The 12928-nt window shown below is 36.0% G+C and overlaps 1 non-coding gene across 1 annotated transcript; it reads left to right on the top strand.

The window, feature by feature from the left end:
• The first annotated feature begins 4862 nt into the window (after positions 1-4862).
• Positions 4863-4969, top strand: LOC145593317 (small nucleolar RNA R71). Its single transcript, XR_014102664.1, has one exon. It is a non-coding gene; the product is annotated as a small nucleolar RNA R71 (small nucleolar RNA).
• Positions 4970-12928: the final 7959 nt, after the last annotated feature.

Raw genomic sequence — 12928 nt, 5'->3', positions numbered from 1 at the left:
CTCCCCAAAACCAAACGCAGTGATGAATACCTTTCAAATCATTTGATTATCGAACGAAGTGAAAGTATGGAAAGTCTAGTGATGTGGGTGTTTTTATTAAAATATCGCTCTTTCTGTTTTTGAAAATATTTCTTTTTACACTCTATTTATGAAAGTAGCCAGTCCAATTTAGTTTGGTCCATGATGAGGGTCCAATAATAATAGTGTAGTTAGATCGGGCTCGAAAAGAGCTTTCCAACGATATTATAAGCCCAATTCTGATGAATAATGAGGAAGTTATGGATTAAATTAAATTGGGCTCGAAAAGAATTTTATATGCGGCCCAATGATCTAGAGGAGGGTCTATTAATTATTATTCCTAAAGTTATTAGGATTGATTTTAATCTTCTAGATTATTTAGAAGGTTCTTTTAAATTCTAATGGAATTAGGATTAATAATTATATTTTAAAGAGTTTTATTTGGAATAAAATAAGTGTTTTATGATAAACCTGATTTTAATCTGATAAACACGGAATTTGCTGCTTAATCATATTAAGAAGAGGATTCGGTACAAAAGCGCGTTTTATCTTTTAATTAGCGCCAAACGACGACAACGTATGTCGCCTGGCGCTAATCCTGTCGCCTGGCGCTGATGTATGTCGCCTGGCGACAGATGCCAGTTTTATTCCAAATAGGACTTGATTTGTTTCCGGACTATTTTTCTATAAATAAGGGTCGTATCTCTCCGTTTTCCACCATCAACAATCATCTCTCTCTATTTTCTCTCTAAAGCTAGAAGCTTTCTCCCTCTATTCTTTTTCTAAACTTCCCCTTTTCAAAATACAAAATTCCACATACATTAGTTCTAGACACACCTAGCCAAGTTCAAAGTTGGCTTCGCCCTAGACGTGAAAGATTGATAATTTCTGAGGGTTTGGTCCCAAATCCTATTTCAATTCTTTGATTAGATTTACTGTTTAATATTTTCCTTGAAGTTACTAACGCGTGTACTTTGTTATTAGAAAGAGATACGAGGCATCGAAGTAAGTAATTTAATTATTGTTATTTTGATATAGAAATCACGCTTTGATTATTTTTAATTCCTAGTATCATGTTAGGATGCTTTTATTGGTTTCTATGTCATCTGTGATGCTTCCTATTCTTTCTTTATATCATGTTAGTATCATGCTTAGGATCTTGCTATTATTATTAAGCTTTATTGAGAATATTATTATTTTGATGATGATTATTTTATGTTGCTTGATATTTATTATTGTTATTGCTTGGTCACGCCCTTTCTTACAGGTTTAAAGGGAATTTGTACTTGTAATCACGCTTAATAAGATAATTAATAATCTTGTTTAGGCTTATATGATTATAATTCAAGTGATCGCCAATAATAGATTTGCTGGTGCATTAATATTCAACCAACATAGATTAAACAGGTTTAGGGTTAACCTATTGATTGAATGTTAGTCAGAAAGCGCACATGAATACGAGAAGAATAAAGTAGAGGCCTATTATTAGGGCAGGTTCAATCTCTTTTAGGTTGGATTTGTACCTTCATCCCCGAACTTCCAGTCATGGTTGATGTGTGTCATAAATGGCACACATTTGACGAGCATTTAGGTCCTTTCTATTCTCTTTTCATAGCTTTCATGCTTAATAAGTTCTTATTTTTATGCTTTGTTGCTTAATTTTACCTTTCTTCTCTTATTTTGTAGCTTTTGTGCATTTTGTTGGTTTTCTAGCCTTTTCTTCTTTATTTGCTCTATTTTCGTGGTTGTAGGTATTGGACGAGGTTCGGGTCTTGATTTTGGTGATCCACTATGGTGGAAGAAGCTTTTGGATCAAGTTCATGGAATTTGGGAAGCTCAAGATGCAAAGAAGTGGAAGTTCCAAGTCTTGGCTCTTCTCTTGTGCTCGCTTGCGGTGCTCCCTTCAAAGGAAGTGTGTGCCCTCAATATTAAGCCTTAGCTACTGCCACTCCTAGTGCCCATCACCATCATAAATCATGTGTGCACCCCTTGAGCTTGAAGAGTTGAAGATTCGAAGAAACCCAGCTGAGTGCGGCCGCACGCGCAGAAGGTGCGGCCGAACATGAAGGATGTGCGGCCGCACACCATGGTGGTGCGGGCGCACATCATGGTGGTGCGGGTGCACATCCTCTGTTGTGCGGCCGCACCGGCGTGGGTCTTTTCCGATCGGATTTCGACGATTTTCTCTCTCTTCTTATACCTATTTGAACCCAATTTTTGTAAGAAGTTAATAATAGAATTAGATCATATTCTTAGCTTAGTTGAGAGCTTCTCTCTCTAGATCTAGGGGTTAGTTTTAGGAGTAGATTTTAGAGAGAGAAAGTGAAGAATTTCAATGGTGATTGAGAGATTGAAGATTCAATGGTGACAATTGTATTGGAGATCTACTCTATTATCAATGAGCATTTCTAAATTCTATCTCATTTATTGTTTTGTTTAGTATTCATGTTTAGATTGTTTGATTTTGATTGGATTTTGATGATTTGATGATTGATGTTTGATTAGAGTAATTGTTCTTTTTTTATTGTTGATTCTTTGATTGTTGATTGTTGATTTCTTTAGTTGTTTGTTGAATTGATGATGTTGCTAGAGTAGTTGTTTGGTTAGGGATTTGGTGAAGCTTGTATTATGTAATGGATTGATGTAGATTGGGGATTTTGATGGAGTTGATGATGTGATTAAATTGGTTAATTGATTATGTGCATGTGTGTGTTTGATTTAGGCTTGATCACCCTAGTTATTCGCACTAGATTGCATTGTAAGTTCACATTGATACGGACCATTGATTTGTGGCTTGTATTTACATGATTGAGGTGTCTTGTGATGTTTCCTAGCTAGAGTTTATCGTAATTGATGCTAGTTAGACCTCTAGGAGAATAGCTTGATATGCTCTTTTGGTTGCATAATTGATCTTCCCTCACATTGCTTGACTTAGTCAACTTCCTAAACCAATTTGCATTGTTCATTGCTATTATAAGTGAATCCTAATCCCTAGCACTTTATTTGTTTGGTTTCTTTGTCTTAGTAGTTGTTAGTGTCCTCTTTTACCCTTCGTCTTTGACCTAGCTTAGGCGCATAATTGGAAGCACTTAGACATTACCGTTCCTTTGGGTTCGACCCTTGACTTACCTCTATACTTGTATTTAGGTTTGTTGAGTGTTTATAAATTTTGTTTGGCTTAGGAGGATTAGTCCAACGACCTAATTTTCCCACGTCAATGGTTCCAGACCTATTGGAGTTAACGATCTCCTGGATCGTTAAGGGGTGTAACCTTCACCATGTGAACGGTTTACAAGTTCCTAAAACTTGTTGGCGACTCTTTTGCTCTAGCTTCCTTCCCTTTGGATGCCACCATGCTTAAGTGTATGATCACAGTGGGGCTCAAGTGTGGGATGCTTGAAATATTCCCTACAGACATCCTCTAGAATATATAAGGGGTATTTAGCAGAATGGTCTGCCATCTGTAAAGTAATGTTAGTAACTTTTAAATCACCCATGTTAAGTTTAGAACACACAGACGATGGCATAACACTAACATTAGCACCCAAATCACACAATGCTTTATCAATGAAGACATTACCGATATGACAAGGGATAGCCAAACTACCAGGATTCTTTAATTTAGGAGGGGATTTATATTGCAATAAAGCACTACATTCCTCTGTAAAAGCTATAGTTTCTACCTCATCAAAGGCCCTTTTACTAGTCAAAATATCATTCATAAATTCAGCATATGCAGGAACCTGAGTGATTAAATAAGTGAAAGGAACTTTTACCTGTAGATTTTTCACAACCTCCAAAAACTTACCAAATTGCTTATCAAACTTACTTTTCAAATGTCTATTTGGGAATGGAACTTTGATGACTGGGCCCTACACATCTCCAACCTTGTCCTGAGATTTACCTTGCAAAGAAACATTAGAAGAGTTAGTTTTCTCCTGTGGCCCTTCAGGGTTAGTAACATTAGCACTTGGTACAAGGGAATCAGGATTAGCAATTATTGTTGTAACAGATTCATCATCCTTGGGCATAGAAGGCCCATCATAGTGTGAACCACTCCTCAGAGTAATTACAGCATGATCCGTAGTGTGGATTGGTTGCAATGGTAGTGCTCCCTACTGACGGGTTTGTAGAGTAGAGGAAATTTGCGCAATTTGACTATCCATAATTTTATTATGAGCTAAGATTGAATCAATTTGTGCATCCCTACTCTCCATGTGCTTTTGCATATTTGATAGCATCGCTCTAATTTCTAACAAGGCAGGGTCAGAAGATGGAGGGGTTTGTGATTGGGTATTCTGACCAGAGTTAGGATGGTAATATTCTGTTGTGGTGGTGGTTGTTGTGGAGGTGGAGGGTTTTGCACATTGGTGCTCCGGTAGGAAAGATATGGCTGGTTTTGGAGGCCAGGATTATAAGTTTTGGAGTATGGGTTATTTTACCTATAGGTTTGAAAGGCATTAACTTGCTCCATGGAACTCCTACAATCTTGCTCCTAATGTCCTACAATTCCACAATTTTCACAAAAAGCTTCATTAGAATTATTAACAGCAGAAACATTAGCTATAAAATTAGGAATAGCAGTACTAAGATTATCTAATTTGTGGCTAATTGAAGTTAATTGAGCTTGCAAAAATGATACTAAATCGACACTATGTTTGCCTTTGTTTGCAAAGCCTCTAGGATTCCTTTATTGGGAATTGTGAATTGTCATCTCTTCGATAACTTGACCAGCATCATCTACATTAAGATTCATAAATCTACCATTAGCTGCAGAATCTAAAATTGTTCTGGATGAATTTCCAATCCCATTGTAAAAGGCTTGGATTAGCTTCCACTGTGCTAAATTATGATGGGGACACTCTCACTGCAGATCCTTGAATCTTTCCCAAGCCTCACATAAAGTTTCATTTGGCTCTTGGGCAAAGTTTTGAATTACACTCCTCAATAAAGTTGTCCTCTCTGCAGGGTAATATTTATTATAGAAATTCAAAGCAAGAGTCTCCCAGTCAGTTATACCAAGTGCAGTTTTATTCAATCCATTATACCATAATTTGCTTTACCACATAAAGAAAAGGGAAAAAGAATCTCCCTGATTTGGTCTTACGTGAACCTAGCTTGCCAAATGGTATTGCAATACTAACAAATCGAAATCTGCAATATGAAGATTAGGGTCTTCACCTTTAGCTCCACTAAATTGCTTTCTTTCTATTATCGTGATAAACTGGGGTTTGATCTCGAATTGCCCTCCCTCGAGATCTGGAGTAGGGGTAAGATGTGGAAAATCCGTCAGGGACGGCTGCGAATAATCGCTGAGCTTACGAGGTGGAACTGTTGTCATCTCTAATTTTGGTTCTGAAGAAGCTTCCGAATCACTAGAATCAGATGGAAGGTCCCTAGGAATATCACCCCCTGAACCCACCAGTATTTGCTTGTAAAGATTCTTTTGTCTATGAAAAGAGCGCTCGTTCTCAGGATCGAATAGGATATAACCTAATCTAGAACACCTGGGCATAAACAAATAACTAAACAACAAATATGAGAATTGTCTCAGATCTCTGAGACAAAAGGGAATAATCTAGACTACAAAAACAATTAGAAATAAAAATAAAACCGTGTCCAAAACATAATAATCCGAAAAATGACTCTAACCGACCTTGGGCTATGAAAGATTATTGATAAGAGTATTGGTTAAAAGCCTAGGGTATAGGTTCACCAATAAACAATATTCCAGGGCAAAACATAATAATCTATCATCAATGCAATAATTAATCAGATCATAAAAGGCTTTCGCTACGTATTACATTCACATAATTAATCTACCGGTATTAAATCGCATCTCTCGAATCTTGACTTAACCATTTATAAATGAACCTGCCTATTGAAACTAAGCCTAAACATCAATTCTCATCTCTCGAATCTTGAATCAATATTGCATAACTAATACAAATAAACTAGGCCTAATCTAATTGCATAGCATTAAATCAATCAATAGGAAATTAATCAAGCATTGACAATTAACAATAATAAATTACCCCTTTATATTATTTATGGATCCCACAACCCTAGAAAATAATCTATTCACACATAATTAAATCTAAACTAATCAAAGCAATTAAACAAAACATGATGAATAAAAGCAAATAAATTACTGAAAACAAAAGGGAAGAAATCGTTACCAAAATTAAAAGAAATAATGAATTGTATAAAACCAAGAGTTGTAGAGAGAGACATAAAGAGAAGTCTAAGCTTAAGAGAGAATTTAGCTAATGAAAGAGATAATTGTATCAAGACTAAATTGTAGGTGTCGTTTGAAGTGCGCCTACGTTAAGCATGTGTGAATATGCTTGGTACTCATAGGAAGTGGGAATTGACGTATACGATTAGGGACAAAGCAAAGTAGGGAGCCGCCAACAATTTTTTAAGGAACTTGTAAACCGTTCACGGATCATAAAAGGCAACAACGAATAAAGGGACAACGATTGACCCATGAAGGTTACACCCCATTCATAATCCATGAGATTACTAACTCCATATGGTTTGAAACCACGAAAGCAGGATCGGGGATGATGGTACGAAGTGAGTCATGGAGCTACATTCGCCCGTATTAGCCTCTACTCGATTCTTATTGTGAAAAGTATTCCTATGATCTCAAAGGCATACAAACAAAATATTCAATTCGCTCCAAACTATTATTATGCTAAATTGGTTGAATATTACTGCAACAAATAATTCTAAAATATCGTGATCACTTCGATTAAATAATAAGATTAAAAAGGAACCTAAACCAGTCGTCCAAATTATCTTATTAGGCGTGATTTTCAATTACATATTCCCTTTAAACATGCAATTTGGTGATCATAAAAAAATATAATAAAATCAACATTAATATTGGAAGCAATTTAACCATAATAACGTTAGTCAAATCAAATATAAATAACTCTAATCATGATAGTAGCAATATTATTATAAAATAAGTAATTAAATTAATTACTCATATTCCGCGCGCTCTTTTAAATTTCTACATCATGAATAAATTGTTAGTAACTTCAATAAAAATATAAATCAAATTGAAATAATTAAATGAAAGTAGAGTTGGTTTGGTCCAAACCCTCAGTTAATTCTACCTTTCACGCCTTGATTTAAGAACGGAACCTCGGGTTTTGTATGGACTCCTTGGAGTGCTTAAAGAAGGAATGATGTAGTTAGGAATATAGGTTTAAGGCTTAGAGTATGAGAGAGGGAGAGAGAGAGAATGATTTTTGGTGTAGAAGAGAGGAAGAGAGAATGATTTGGTGCCCCGAACTGTAGAAATGAGGCTCGTATCTATAGAGGAAATGAATAGGGGATCACACAGAACCCTAGAAAAGATAAAAACCCTAATTTGGGGCACCGTGACAAGGCATGTGTCTGCCCCGACACGGCAATGCGTGCCGTGACACGGTACAGGTTACCGTGTCACGGTGCGCAATTTTGCTCTAAATACGTGTAAACTGACAAAGCGTGTGAAAATTGTACATGGAGAGCACACAGACAAATCCCGTGTCATGGTATCTGTATTGTGACACGGACACCGCGACGCGACAATGTCCACCGTGGCGCGCCACATGGCGCCGTGTCACGTTGCACATCTACCCAAAATTGCGTCCAGATTCATAAACGCGTAAAGAAAACACGGAGAAGACACGTGAAAGGACCGTGTCACGGTACCAGGCACCGTGACACGTCAGCAATTGCCACAACGCGGCAATTTAGTTGTTGCGCGATAATTACAATTTTTTACGCGTTTTTAAAAACTATGATAACTTTTGATTCGTAACTCAGAATAAGTCATATAATATATCATTGGAAAGCTTATCAAGTCTACTTTCCAATTCAATTAAAATCAGTTCAAAATCATTTGTAGATTCTAAGATATGGCCGTTTTAGTGAAAGGGTGTCGGTTTTGGGCCGAGTTTAGTATTTTGCTCATATCTTCTTCATTTTAAATTGGAATTGGGCTTATGATATATCATTGGAAAGCTTATTTCAAGACCTATTCGACCAAATAATAATTGGATCAAAATTATAGGGCCAAAAAATAAGTTTCTCTCGGTTTTGTGATGTGGACACGAAAAGTGGAAAGTAAGTTATGGTTTAGGGAAATGAGCTAGGAATTGGATTGATTTATGAAATGTATTGGGAATAAATATGGATTTAAGAAATCCAAATTGTTGACCAATAATGGCGGTGAAAGGTTTTTCATCATCGAGTTTGGTTTTGGGGAGACATTTTTAGGTGTCTACATAAACAAAACGTATTTATATAAAGCTTAATAATCCTAATTAGAAACTAAGTAAAAATCATGGAAAATCGTCTCCAAAACACGCGCCCGGTCGGGCGGTGCATCACCCGGTCGGGCGCGCCTTTTTCATCATGAGATCATCTCTCGCGCCCGATCGGGCGCGAGCTCGGGCGAAGGGACACTTCCTTCTTCTTCCGCCCCGCCCGGTCGGGCGTGCCTTCGGGCGAGCCTCCATCCGGCCGAGCGGAGCTTGTAGGCACCTCTTAGACTCTCGTTGGGCTAATAACTTGGCCCAAACGCTAATTTCCTCTTTAGGGCTTTAATCACTCGGTCCAATGCCTCGTTTTCTTCTAAGTCGAGCCCTTAATCACCGGTTTGATGACTCTAACTGGCCTTGGCCTATTAAAGATGGTCAATATCTTCTTGTTCTCGTAGTGGATCCAAATAAATCCGGGAAAATGCTCCAAATCTGCAATTTCCTACAAAACACTACCAAAACTACGAAAACACTAGAAAATACATATTAGTAATAAAAGTGGCTCTATAAAGCCAAAAATACTCCTAATTATGACCAAGGGACGGGGGTAAATCACTATATAAAATAGACATATCACCCACTGCTCATGCAGTCGGCCCTCTTTGGAGGTCAGGTAGTATACAATGTCCAACCCCTGGACTAGCAGCTCCGGCTGCTCAGACTTGGTGAACAAACCTCTGTGTTCACTAGGGAAATAACCGAGGTGGCACAGCCGGCCAAGGTTAAGAATGTCTTGGTTGGTGCCTACGATGGTACCACCAACCCTGAGGATCACCTCATGGCCTACACCAACCTTATGCACATGCAGGGGTTGGATGATGCCATATGGTGCAAATGTTTTCCGGCTACATTGAAGGGAATAGCCCAACAATGATTTGGCAACCTGCCAGCCGGATGTATTGACAGCTTCAAGAGGCTTGCCTTCTTGTTTGCTTCCAACTTCTCGATGAACATCCCTGCCAAGAAAACAAGTCTCGACTTGAGCACCATCCGGCAAGGAGAGATAGAAGGTCTTCGCTCCTACGTCAGGCGGTTCAATCTGGTGAGAATCCAGATTCAAGGACTGTCTGACGAAGTAGCCTACATAAACTTCTTTAAGGGTCTGAAGGATAGGTCAACCTTTAAGTTTGACCTCGTCAGGAAGAGGGTTTTCACCCTTTAAGAGGCGCTGATGGAGGCGGAGAGTTTTACATACATGCCACCGACCTCTGCTCGTCTAGTAATCAATCAGACTCTAAAAAGTCTGACAAACAAAAGGAGAGCCAGTCTGTTTAGCCGGCTCCGAAAGCTGAAGAGAGCAAAAAGAAAAAAGAATTCTAGGCGGTCGATGAATCTGATTAGCCGACCTAGAAGAAAAAGAAGGAATTTAAACCGTACATCCCAAGGTACGAGTTTAATAAAGATTGCTACTCCATCCTCATGGAGATAAAGGACCGGCTGACCATTGAGAAGCCGAATCCAATGTGCATGTAATTTAGTACCTGTAATTCATAAAGAGTTCCATTTGATTAGGAACATTGTTGTTGTTATTATTACTCTTAGCTTCTTCTTTTAAGTGTTAACATTGAATTTTTTTTCCACTATTTACTTTATATAATTTGAATTTTTGACCAATTAATCAATGATAGTGATCATACATATGAAACAATACAGTCTTGTGTATATAGTACTGTTGGAATTGTCTAATGAATATATTATTAATATTCAATTATTATACTTTATACTTATTGATAATTATGATTTACTTACTTTATTCTTTTCTACTTGACCTAATTCATTTATCACGCTTGTCAGTGCATAATTTTAATCATCAATAACTTAAATTCTCCATAAGTAAAAATTATAAAAGTTATATATTATGTTATTACTTATTGAGACGATTCTAACAAGACTCACATGAATATGTTTTTCCTTGAAAATAATTCATAAGAGACGGTCAAATAATGGGTGGTGAATAGTGTAAAAGTCAAAGCGGGTCAAGTAAAAAAGAATGGAGGAAGTATTATTGGTCAAATTTCTACATCGACATAAACGAGGATTGACCTGACCCGAATTGACCCGACCCGAACGTAATCCAACCTGAATTTGACCCGATAATTGGACCCGAAGACTAACCCGTCCCGAAATGACTCGACCCGATCCAAAATCAACCCGACCCGAAGTGTTGACCCGATACCTGACCCGACCTGAATTACCATTAACCCAAAACTTACCTGAAACCCGAATTGACCCGACCCGACCCGAATATTGATTGACCCGACCCGAACTAACCTGACTCGAATGACCCGTTTGCCAGGTCTAGTGTCTCATACATTGTTCAAGGGTATTCAAGTGTGTAGTGTCATCAAAGACATCACTATGTTGAAGATTCGGAACTAGAAAAAAGAGCATTTTGGCAATGGAAAGTAGAATATACAGATAATGAAAGTAAAAAAGGCATTGAAAAGAATGAAATCATAGAAAGTTATTGACCCTAGTATCCCTATCGAGGTTTAGTTTAGTATTGAATGGCTAATAGACTTATTTAACAAGGTTTGGATAACAAACAAGATTATTAGAAGGATAGAACTATGGTACCGGTTTATAAGAACAAAGGGGATGCTCAAGATTGGTCAAACAATCCGAAGTATAAACCTAATGTGCAACACCATGAAACTATAGATAGAATGATAGACCTTAGAGCATGGAAGTTATGTGTGACAAAATTGTAGTTCATATAGTTGAAGGTTGAACACATCTTTAGTATTAAGGGTTTAATTGTTTAGTGCTAGTTGTTGTTTTCTCAATGAAAAATATAAGTAAAATCAAATTAAGTTATTAAAAGTTCTGATTTTATACTAAATAGTTATTGAAAAGTTAAGAATGTAAGAAGTGAGACATAATTAATGGGAAAAAACGGAATGTAGACATAAGAGGAAAGAGACATGATATTACGAAGTACAAAATTTAGTATATTATTAATTTATTATACACGTATAGTCATCGTATGTATAAAATATAAAAAGCAAGAAATTTTGCATGCTATAGTACTTGAGCATAAGGTTCGTAGATCAGTTCAATACAATCTAGATAAATAGGTAGACATATAAGTAGTTATGGGCAATAATGATCCAAGCTTGATGCAAATTTCATTTAAATCTGCTTTTGGACTAGAACTAATATAATTTTTGTAAATGCACCGAACTTTGCTTTAAAGACTTTCTTAATGTAAGTCTTTCTGCTCACCGTCCTATTTCCTTTCCTCTTATAGTATTTGCAAACAAGAAAATTAATATTAGTCTTCAAATATAAGCATATATATTGATCAAAAATGCTACTTCAATTCCAATCAAATCAAACAAAGTGTACCATTAAAAATATATAGTAAGTTGATATTAAATACTCAAGTCATCTCAAATACTCAGTAATTGATCTAAATATGCATGGAGTATTATAGGCGTCGATTCAAGTGTGCCTATTTTAACATGTGTGAATATGTTGACAATCTTTGAAAGTTGAACCTGACTAATACAACAGGGACAAGGAATAAAGTAAGGATGGAGCTATCAACAAGTTTTAAGAAACTTGTAAATCGTTAATGGATTTTACTAAAAGGACAAGACAACTACAAATTTTAATCCAGAAAGGTTACACCCCATTCACAATCAATGAGATTATCAATTCTAGATGGTCAATTATAATGACTGAAGATACAGGGATGAATTAAAGGTACGAAATTAAAATAGCAAAAAAAAAAAAAAAAAAAAAAAAAAAAAATCAATGTTAATCAAAATACAATAAAGACATAAGGATTAGTTGATAAAATGGATACATATAATTCTAGTTTCTTTCTCAATATAGTATATGAGACCGGTTTGATTGTATATTGTAGATTTTATTTTGTTACAATGTTAAGAACTTAAACTTTTCAGGAAAAATCTCGTGAAAAGATAAATGATTTCTTGAATCACTTTGGATTATGTACAAAATGTCAAGCCAATCTGATACAGTTCAAAGATTAGATAAAGTATCTATGTAATCCATGTACAAGAGTTAGATTATTTGTCATATAGTTAATTAATTTTGGTTATGAAGTCTAATTAATAAATCTTGATAGATGCAAGGCTGATAACAACTACAAATTATATTATTCTAGGTGTGTAATACAAAATCAAATCAGCATACTTTTTATTTTAAATCAATCGTATCACGTCGGATTCTGTTTCTTAAGGCCATCTTGATTTTGTGCGTAACACTTATTTCAATATAAAAGCAATAAAAAAGACCAAGTATATATGCTTCTATTCAATTCATCGGCAAAAAGGTAATCTTAAATATTTTTCTTCAAAATTCTCCCTTCCCCTTATAGCTAGCTAGTGTCATTTATAAAAATAAAATAAACAAAATTAGGAAGAGTTGATCTCTAATCAATGTCATTATTATTAACCTAAGATAAGTAATATTTAATACAAGCTAGCAATGCATGTGTTAAAATTAGAAAGTGAATTTTTATATATTTTGAAATTTAGTCATTTTTCACGTGATAAATGTATTATACTTATATAAGCTATACCCTGTAACATTTCTCGTATACTTATTTGGTTGTTGTT

The sequence above is a fragment of the Chenopodium album genome, chromosome 18, assembly GCF_948465745.1.
Source record: "Chenopodium album chromosome 18, dcCheAlbu1.1, whole genome shotgun sequence".
Classification (NCBI taxonomy): domain Eukaryota; kingdom Viridiplantae; phylum Streptophyta; class Magnoliopsida; order Caryophyllales; family Amaranthaceae; genus Chenopodium; species Chenopodium album.
Note: the sequence above shows the minus strand (reverse complement) of the source record. Positions and strands in the feature narration are given on the sequence as shown.